This window comes from Ovis aries, chromosome 8, assembly GCF_016772045.2.
Source record: "Ovis aries strain OAR_USU_Benz2616 breed Rambouillet chromosome 8, ARS-UI_Ramb_v3.0, whole genome shotgun sequence".
Lineage (NCBI taxonomy): Eukaryota > Metazoa > Chordata > Mammalia > Artiodactyla > Bovidae > Ovis > Ovis aries.
In genome coordinates this window covers 66,219,481-66,230,037 of record NC_056061.1, presented here as the reverse complement: position 1 = coordinate 66,230,037, position 10,557 = coordinate 66,219,481, and the positions used below count along the sequence as shown (strand labels likewise).

Below are 10,557 nucleotides of genomic sequence, written 5' to 3'. Positions count from 1 at the left end.
AAGGTTCAGTGGAAATTCTTAAAGCCCTCTTGGAAACCCAGCAAAAAATGGCCTGTTGCAATACACCAAAACCTTGGTTAAGTCAGTTGTTTGATAAATGTGGTTATTGCAAAAATGTCTATGCCTTATTCTTTCATCAGTAAACTGGGAATGAGAGTAACTATATTAAGTGTTGTTTGAGATTTAAAATGAGATAGTAATTGTACACAACACTTGATAATTGTAAGTTGATGAATATTATCTTTTTAATCATTAATTCTTCTAATGATCAACAGTTTAGAAATTAGGCCACCCTGAGCTTGCATATGAGGTAGAGTGAATTTAAGTACCTGGAGCTGAGAAATCAAAAGTAGTGAAAATGAATGCTGCTGTAACTTTGCCTTTGAGGTCTTAAAACATGAAGTATTAGATGTATTCTTCCAGCGTTCTTTGTGCCTAAACCATCTAAATTGTGTTCAGATCCATACATGTAATAGGAGTTCAGTTCAGTTCAGTTCAGTCACTCAGTCGTGTCCGACTCTTTGCGACCCCATGAATTGCAGCATGCCAGGCCTCCCTGTCCATCACAAACTCCCAGAGTTCACTCAAACTCATGTCCATCGAGTTGGTGTTGCCATCCAACCATCTCATCCTCTGTCATCCCCTTCTCCTCCTGCCCTTAATCTCTCCCATAATCAGTCTTTTCCAGTGAGTCAACTCTTCCCATGGGGTGGCCAAAGTATTGGAATTTCAGCTTTAGTATCATTCCTTCCAAAGAAATCCCAGGACTGATCTCCTGTAGAATGGACTGGTTGGATCTTCTTGCAGTCCAAGGGACTCTCGAGTCTCCTCCAGCAGCACAGTTCAAAAGCATCAATTCTTCAGCGTTCAGCTTTCTTCACAGTCCAACTCTCACATCCATACATTACTGCTGGTAAAACCATAGCCTTCACCTTTGTTGGCAAAGTAATGTCTCTGCTTTTCAATACGCTATCTAGGTTGGTCATAAGTTTCCTTCCAAGGAGTAAGCGTCTTTTAATTTCATGGCTGCAATCACCTTCTGCAGTGATTTTGGAGCCCCCCCCCCAAAAAAAAAATAGTGTGTGACACTGTTTCCACTGTTTCCCCATCTATTTCCCATGAAGTGATAGGACCAGATGCCATGATCTTCGTTTTCTGAATGTTGAGCTTTAAGCCAACTTTTTCACTCTCTGCTTTCACTTTCATCAAGAGGCTTTTAGTTCCTCTTCTCTTTCTGCCATAAGAGTGGTGTCATCTGCCTGTCTGAGGTTATTGGTATTTCTCCCGGCAATCTTGATTCCAGCTTGTGCTTCTTCCAGCCCAGCGTTTCTCATGAGGTACTCTGCATAGAAGTTAAATAAGCAGGGTGACAATATACAGCCTTGACATACTCCTTTTCCTATTTGGAACCAATCTGTTGTTCCATGTCCAGTTCTAACTGTTGCTTCCTGACCTGCATATAGGTTTCTCAAGAGGCAGGTCAGGTGCTCTGTATTCCCATCTCTTTCAGAATTCTCCACAGTTAATTGTGATCCACACAGTCAAAGGCTTTGGCATAGTCAATAAAGCAGAAGTAGGTGTTTTTCTGGAACTCTCTTGCTTTTTCCATGATCCAGCGGATGTTGCCAATTTGATCTCTGGTTCCTCTGCATTTTCTAAATACAGCTTGAACATCTGGAAATTCGTGGTTCATGTATTGCTGAAGGCTGGGTTGGAGAATTTTGAGCGTTACTTTACTAGCATGTGAGATCAGTGCAATTGTGCGGTAGTTTGAGCATTCTTTGACATTGCCTTTTGTTAGGATTGGAATGAAAACTGACCTTTTCCAGTCCTGTAGCCACTGCTGAGTTTTCCAAATGTGCTGGCATATTGAGTGCAGCGCTTTCACAGCATCATCTTTCATGATTTGAAATAGCTCAATTGGAATTCCATCACCTCCACTAGCTTTGTTCATAGTGATGCTTTCTAAGGCCCACTTGGCCTCACATTGCAGGATGTCTGGCTCTAGGTTAACAATCACACCATTGTGATTATCTTGGTCATGAAGATCTTTTTTTGTATAGTTCTGTATATTCTTGCCACCCCTTCTTAATATCTTCTGCTTCTATTAGGTCCTTACCATTTCTGTCCTTTATCAAGCCCATCTTTGCATGAAATGTTCCCTGCTATCTCTACTTTTCTTTAAGAGACCTCTAGTCTTTCCCATTCTGTTGTTTTCCTCTATTTCTTTGCATTGATCACTGAGGAAGGCTTTCTTATCTCTTCTTGCTATTCTTTGGAACTCTGCATTCAGATGCTTATATCTTTCCTTTTCTTCTTAGCTTTTCACTTCTCTTCTTTCACAGCTATTTGTAAGGCCTCCCCAGACAGCCATTTTGCTTTTTTGCATTTATTTTCCATGGGGATGGTCTTGATCCCTGTCTCCTGTACAATGTAATGAACCTCCGTCCATAGTTCATCAGGCAGTCTGTCTATCAGATCTAGGCCCTTAAATCTATTTCTCACTTCCACTGTATAATCATAAGGGATTTGATTTAGGTCATACCTGAATGGCCTAGTGGTTTCCCCCACTTTCTTCAATTTCAGTCTGAATTTGGCAATAAGGAGTTCATGATCTGAGCCACAGTCACCTCCTGGTCTTGTTTTTTCTGACTGTATAGAGCTTCTCCATCGTTGGCTGCAAAGAATATAATCAATCTGATTTTGGTGTTGACCATCTGGTGATGTCCATGTGTAATCTTCTCTTGTGTTGTTGGAAGAGGGTGTTTTCTGTGACCAGCGCATTCTCTAGGTAAAACTCTGTTAGTCTTTGCCCTGCTTCATTGTGTATTCCAAGGCCAAATTTGCCTGTTACTCCAGGTGTTTCTTGACTTCCTACTTTTGCATTCCAGTCCCCTATAATGAAAAGGACATCTTTTTTGGGAGTTAGTTCTAAAAGTTCTTCTAGGTCTTAATAAAACCGTTCACCTTCAGCTTCTTCAGCGTTACTGGTTGGGGCATAGACTTGGATTACTGCGATATTGAATGGTTTGCCTTGGAAATGAACAGAGATCATTCTGTTGTAATAGCAGTAGGAAGAAAGTAACTGTTATTTTTTGTGTCATTCAGGTTTGCTTCTTGTAGGTTGCTACTCATACTTTTTTAAACTAAAAATCAAGACATATAGATTAGGTGATACTGGTTTAAGTTAATATTGATAACTTTATTAAAAATATGTATAGAGTTGGTGACTATTAGTGATATTTTTAAGATAATACATTAGAGAATAAGAACATTTCTAACATAAGATACATAAAATACCCACACTTACTTTTTAAGAATTAATTTACATACCTGTTGGTAGATGTAATAGAAATTTTTGTCCTGTGTTCATTATTGTGAGCCTGATGTTTTAAGTAGATTTAACATAAATAAATGAAGATAATATCAATATAAGGCCATCAGACTCTGTAACTCATTCAAAATACATACTGCTTTAATGATCATTCCACACAGGTGCAGAGTAATCAAATATAGAGATACAGTCAATAGACTGTCAAACTCTAGCTGTTGCTAAAATTGTAGAATTTATGTGATGAAATAACCTCTCTTGAGAATTTATTAGCATAAAGTGATATTCAGAGGGTTTTATATCTGTGTCATCACACCAATAATACATAGTCCAAGTCTATTTTCAGAGGGCAAAAAAAATTTTTTTTATATCATTGTTAGGCAAGGGAGTTTATAGCAGTTTAGATAAGTAGTAACATTTTAATGTATTTTTTGTTTATGCTAAGTAAAGAAAACTTTCTTTTTGGGTATTCCAAGAATATAGAATTTTAATCTGTTTTTAAAAAAGCCATCTTTACATCAATTACTAAGTGTAAATTAAAGATGATAGCAGTATTATTTAGAAAATATAATTTACACTCAAGGATGCTAGAGAGGAAATTTTGAAGATGATGGTAATCATAAATTTTTCTTCTGCTAGCAGAGAATTTCATACTTACATAACTCTATGTTGGAAACATTAGGAAGAAAACCATAGGTGAGAAGGCAAAGTAACCACTTGCATAAATTTTTTGAAGAATTTAATGACAAAGTAGACCCTCTTTTAAGATCTAATAGTGAGGACAGATAAACAGAGTAATCTGTACACTGGTTATGAGTTTTCAAAAAGCTAATTAAACCATTTCTATCTTTTAATATTATCTAAAATTTCTTCTGTAGTTTTTTTGTTAGATCAAGTGCTGTGCTTAGTAACTTAGTCATGTCTGACTCTTTGGGGCCCCTTTGGCTGCTGTCCACCAGGCTCCTTTGTCAATGGGATTCTCCAGGCAAGAATGCTAGAGTGGGTTCCCATGCCCTCCTCCAGAGGATCTTCCCAATCCAGGGATCAAACCCAGGTCTCCCACATTGCAGGCTGATTCTTTACTGACTAAGCCACCAGGGAAGCTCAGTTTATTATTAATTTTTTTTAATTAAACAGATATTTAAGTTGACATGGGACATGCTTGAGATCTGTTAAATTTAAAAGCTTCGGCAACAAGATTTCATTAATGACCCTAACACCAACAACTGACAAAGACTGTCACTCCAACAAAAACCTCACTTTGAACATAGAAACAACGTAGTAAAAAATCAAATTGAAAATAAAATTTAAAAATTGCAAACTTAGCAGACCTAATTTAATATTATTGAAAACTAGGAAATTTTATTCTGGAAATACAATGTAGTTTCTTTATAAGTAAAGCTATTAAATATAACAAATACAACAAGTAGAACAAAGAAAAAGATTTACTTCCATCTTCAGTACTTACTTAACTGAGATCCCCATTATTATGTCCAGATCACATTTGGAGACATCAATGGGGGGATTAATTCCTCCTAATCCTGAAAGCCACTTAGGGTTTGATATAGCAAATTACCAAAGCTACAGCCCCCTACATTGCCACCTATGTTGACAGCTGGGAGAGGGATTATATACCAAGTAACCTATATATCAGATACACTTTTGGGCCTATGTAAGGTAGAAGACATACTGGTAAAGAAGGCAAACACTGGATATGATAATGTAAGGATCAGAAGAAGTAAGAAACACAAAAACAGTCATTTCTAAGTCATGCAAAGAACGATCTGTGGCAAGGAAAAGGATCCTTTAAGGGATGATAATATTAACAACATGGTCCATGAAGATTCTATTACTCTACCAAGAACTCAAGCATAGAAAGTGGTTATTTATCATTTTTGTTTGAGTGGGAAAACTTTTTTCAAAAAAAGGTAATATTTGATTGAATAATATACTATCATTTATATAATTTAGCCTTCTAAAGATAAAACCTATAAGATAAAGACCTTTATTTTCCTCTTTTCTCTAAAGAAATGTTCTTTTAGAATAATATGGAAATTTTGTATTTCCATACACTCTACTGAATCATGTTTTAAATTCATGCAATTTGACTTCTATCCCAGTTCTAATAAAAGGCATCTGTGACCTTCCATTTATAAAATCAATCACCTTATTAGTAATAATATTTTCTTTTATGATTCTGTGCAAAATGCCTTACACATATTATATAATTGTGAATAACTTGAATTATTTAAATATTAGATATAATTTCTAGGAGAGGAGTATGGGGAGAATGGAGTCTCTTTGCTGTCTACCTGAGACCATCATGACATTGTTAATTGGCTATAATTGCAATACAAAATAAAAAGTTAAAATAATAATAGATACAATTCTCCAGAAAAATTATATATATCTAGAGTTTTGTTTGAGGGAATATTTTAAATTGCTCTTGATTTCATTTCTTTGTTATAGATCTACTTAAATTCCTTATTTTTCTTCAGTCAATTTTGGTAATGTTTTCTAGAAAAGTTTGCAGTTAATTATTTTGTTGGCCTCATAAAGTTGTTTATAGTATTTTGTCATAATCCTTTAATTTTTTATAACATCAATACTGATGCCCCCTCTTTAATGCTTGATTTTTAGTGTCTTTTGTTTTACATAGTCAGTGTAGTTATTTCTAAATTTCATTGTTTTTTTCAAAAATCACATTTTTTACTTCATTTTCTCTATTGTTATATTTCTTTAATTTCTGTCCTAATTATATTACCTCTTGCCTTCTGCTAGTTTTTGCATTAGTTTGCTCTTTCTTTTTTCTAGTTTACTGAGGCTTAAGGTATTCAATGAGATCTTTCCTGGTTTAAAAAAATCGAAGTACTTAAAACTATAGATTTTTCTCTAAGTATAATTTACTTGCATTCTGTACATTTTGATTTTGTTGTGCTTTTTTTTTTCCTGTCATCTCAAAGTATTTTCAAAATTTTAAATTTTTTCTTTTAATCAAGAGCTATTTTTAAAAGTATTTAATTCCAAATGCATGTAGTTTTTTCAAATTTCTTTTTGTTATTGATTTAGTTTGCTTCTATCTAGTTATGTAATGTTTTCTATAGTTTTAATCCTTTGAAAATATTGTCTGAAAAGGAAAAGGAGGAGGAGGGAGAAGGGAGCCTGAGGAGGAGGTGGGAGAAGAAAAAGTAGGAGAAAAGTAATAATAAGATAAACTTAATGAAATAATAAAATACTTACATAAGATTGAATATCTATAGCAAGATAATTTTTTATAAAGGATGTTCTTAATGCTACAAAACAGGTGAAATTTAATATTTTAATATACTATGAATCTGACATTTTGGAGATGTTCAAAGCCATGCTAAATGAAGATATGGAGTGTAACCCAAGTATAATGAATTTATTAATGTCATTTTCACTTAACTATTAAAAGATAAAGATTAGCCTAACTAATTAAAAATGAATACATTTAATAATATTCCAAAGAATGTTAATTACCAGGATAATTATTCTTCATACAAAAGAATAGCAGTTGAATCATGTGCCTGTATTCAGGTTCCAATGGGATAGATTTGTTTTTACTGTCTCTCTTAAATATAAAAGCACAATATCCTAAGATTTGTAAATTAATCCTTAATAAGAAAACATTTTACCTTTCAACTAAAATAATTTGAAGAGAACTTCTACTTTAAAAAAAATGAAGACAAATATATAATTGCCTAAAGAAAAAAACAGATGTTTATATGATCTTCCTTAAAATAAACGTAAGTTTATTATGGCGTAATTCTTTTTCTAATTTTTAACTCAAAATCATTTAGTGACTAAACCTTCCTAAGTATACAAAATTATAATGAGGCAAACTTTATCACTATACAATATAACTTCCACCATGATCTCTTTTACTTTTTGGGATTTACTGCTTTTATTGTGTTTCTTTTGAAGCTTAATCTGGCAAATCAGGTGCTGAGCATTTGTAATGGAAAAGCAACAGCACATTTATTAAGTGGGAAGGGAACCATTAAGGGCAAAGGAACCATTCAGAATTTATCTATAAGGGCTCCCTAGATATTCCTGAAACTAGGGAACCTCTTCCATAGGTGAGAAAATAGTTTTATCTTCTGTGGCCTCTGTCACCAGTAAGACTAATTAGTGCCAATGATGAAGACTGTTTACCCCAGGCCCTTGTTTATGCTGCCACTAGAATAGAGGCTCGGAGAAGGCAATGGCACCGCACTCCAGTACTCTTGCCTGGAAAATCCCATGGACGGAGGAGCCTGGTGGGCTGCAGTCCATGGGGTCGCTAAGGGTCGGACACGACTGAGCAACTTCACTTTCACTTTTCACTTTCATGCATTGGAGAAGGAAATAGCAACCCACTCCAGTGTTCTTGCCTGGAGAATCCCAGGGACGAAGGAGCCTGGTGGGCTGCCATCTATGGGGTCACATAGAGTCGGACATGACTGAAGTGACTTAGCAGCAGCAGCAGCAGAATAGAGGCTACCAGTTATTTTAGTGGTTGATTTTATTTAGTTAAGTTTTAGAAGGGAAATATTTCACACATAAAGAAGTATTTCACCAACTTTAAGAATGTAATAATAAAAGATCCACCTTGAATTAGACTGAAAGCTATAGCTGATAAACACTTCAGAATAAGATCAACATTTCCTCCTATATAAAATAATAGCTCTATTTTTTTTTAATCCCAGTTTATGTTAACAGATATTTAAGCAGCTTCAGCTCCTCATCCCAAGTTGTGAAAATTTTTTAAAAAAGTGACAGTCCTCTAAGCAATCTAAGATGTATAGGTCAATGTTGTACTAACATGTCATCTAGCATATGTCCACCCAGCTTCTTTAATCAAGGAAACACTCATATATATGACTGGGTCAGATATATAAAACTGACTTCAAACAATACTGTTTTCCCTAAACATCCCAGTGAAAGTGTAAAGTTATTATTATTCATGTTAAGAGGAATCCCCATGTATATTCATTAACCTTTATGGTTTTCTAATAGTTTTATTTTAAAAAAATGAATACCTTATTGCAGTTTTTAGTATCTGCTGGAAAGTTTCAGCTAAGTTAATATAAACATAATATAAAAAGGAAGCCATAAGTTCTGTTACCCTGTGTTTTCTGTTTGAGGAATGTGGCTGATGATCACTTACTGCTCTACTTCACAGGAAACTGACTTAAAAAGTGTATTTTAAGTGCTTAGGGAAAGTACTGAATAATTACAAATTCAATTAGTTAAAATAAGTAAAAGGCATATTTATTTTGCATTCCAAAACTGTCAATCCTCCCCTAACTTATATTTCTTGATTGGGCTTGGAAAGCAATTAGTTTTAATTATTCCTTACTAACTGAAATCTGCATGTTAAATTTCATTATGATCTATCTTACATTAAAACATATTTGTAGAGGGAAACAGTATTTCCATAGGGATAATACAAACTTTTGGAGTGTTAATGTAGCAAACAAATATGATTATGGAACAGAAGTTTTAAGTCTTTAAAGCTTAACCTTTCTGAAAGTGAAAGTGAAGTCGCTCAGTCATGTCCAACTCTTTCCACAGGACTGGAAAAGTTCAGTTTTCATTCCAATCCTGAAGAAAGGCAATGCCAAAAAATGTTCAAACTACCTCACAATTGCACTCATCTCACATGCTAGTAAGTGAAGTCACTCAGTCATGTCTGACTCCTTGTGACCCCATGGACTGTAGCCTACCAGGCTCCTCTGTCTATGGGATTTTCCAGGCAAGAGTACTGGAGTGGGTTGCCATTCCTTCTCCAGGAGATCTTCTCTACCCAGGGATTGAACCTGGGTCTCCTGCATTGTAGGCAGATGCTTTACCATCTGAGCCACCAGGGAAATCCTAGCCTTTCTGCGACAGCCCAAATCTTAAGTGTAGAAAAATGTACTGATGTCTAAGACTCAGCTAAAAAGCCAATACTTCTTATTTGGGGGACAATATTGGTTTCTCATTTCAAATTCCCCTTAAAAATGTAAGCTTTTCCATGATGATGCAGTAATCAGAATTTAATGCAATAATCAGAATTTAATGATAAGGGGCTAAAATATTTACTAGCCATATTTTTAGCAACAATTGAGGTATATAATGTTCTAGTAGTTATAAAATTAATTTTGAAATAGAATACTCACTGATAGGCCTGTCATACACACATACCACACACACACACACACACACACACACACATTCATATCATATGTATTTGGTAGTTAAAATCAATTAAATAATCTGTTAATATATTCCCTAACATTGCATTAAATAATTTGACTATATTCTTTAGCAAAAGCCCTTGTAGAAATCTAAAGGATGAACTTTTAATTTAGGTTTCTCCTACTCTGAATTCCGTTTCAGATAATGGTAGTGTGTGCAAAGCTGACCTCCAATCCTTGTCCCGCTTCCTTTCTTTTCCCATCTCAGGCTCCATGACTACTCATGCGGACCTTTGTACACACATTTAGAACCCTAGTCTGTAGATAAAGTCTCAGACTACATACCGGATAGCTACCCCTTGACAACTTTTTTGATATAAGGTTGTTCAGAGGTGATTTCTGTCTCTCCTGTGGGTGCTAAGTACAAACAAAGGTGCGGCATATTATATCTAAAGCAAATATAAGAAGACTCTGAAAGGCAGACAATATAAGAAGACTCTGAATGGTGGAGAAAAGAATGCAGATCCACTGATATTGGGGCCCAAGAACTGATATGGCTGTGAGTTGCCTGGCTTTTCTGTCTCCTATATTCCAAATTCAGAACTGAAGAAGCAGGCAAATTGGGAAAGTCAATTGGTATAGAATAAAAATGTCTTCATAGAGTCATGGTTTCTATAACCAAGAAACCTAGAAAGGGGTACCCTAGAAAAAGAGCAAACTTCTGGATAGTAACAACTCTAGTCAAACATTATTAGGAAAGAGGGGAGACCTGTGTGTGTGGTCCATTGTGCACACGTACATGCACGGACTTCCCTGGTGCCCAGATGGTAAAGCATCTGCCTTACAATACAGGAGACCCAGGTTCAACCCCTGGGTTGGGAAGGTCCTCTGGAGAAGGAATTGGCAACCCACTCCAGTACTCTTGCCTGGAAAATCCCATGGATGGAGGAGCATGGTAGGCTACAGTCCATGGGATGGCAAAGAGTCGGACCTGACTGAACGACTTCACTTCACTTCACTTCACATGCACATCTTGGTGAGGGA

The 10,557-nt window shown here is 35.5% G+C and overlaps 1 non-coding gene across 1 annotated transcript; it reads right to left on the bottom strand.

Moving 5' to 3' along the window:
- Positions 1 to 9,132: 9,132 nt before the first annotated feature.
- Positions 9,133 to 9,204, bottom strand: TRNAC-ACA (transfer RNA cysteine (anticodon ACA)). Its single transcript has one exon. It is a non-coding gene; the product is annotated as a tRNA-Cys (tRNA).
- Between the last annotated feature and the right edge of the window lie 1,353 nt (positions 9,205 to 10,557).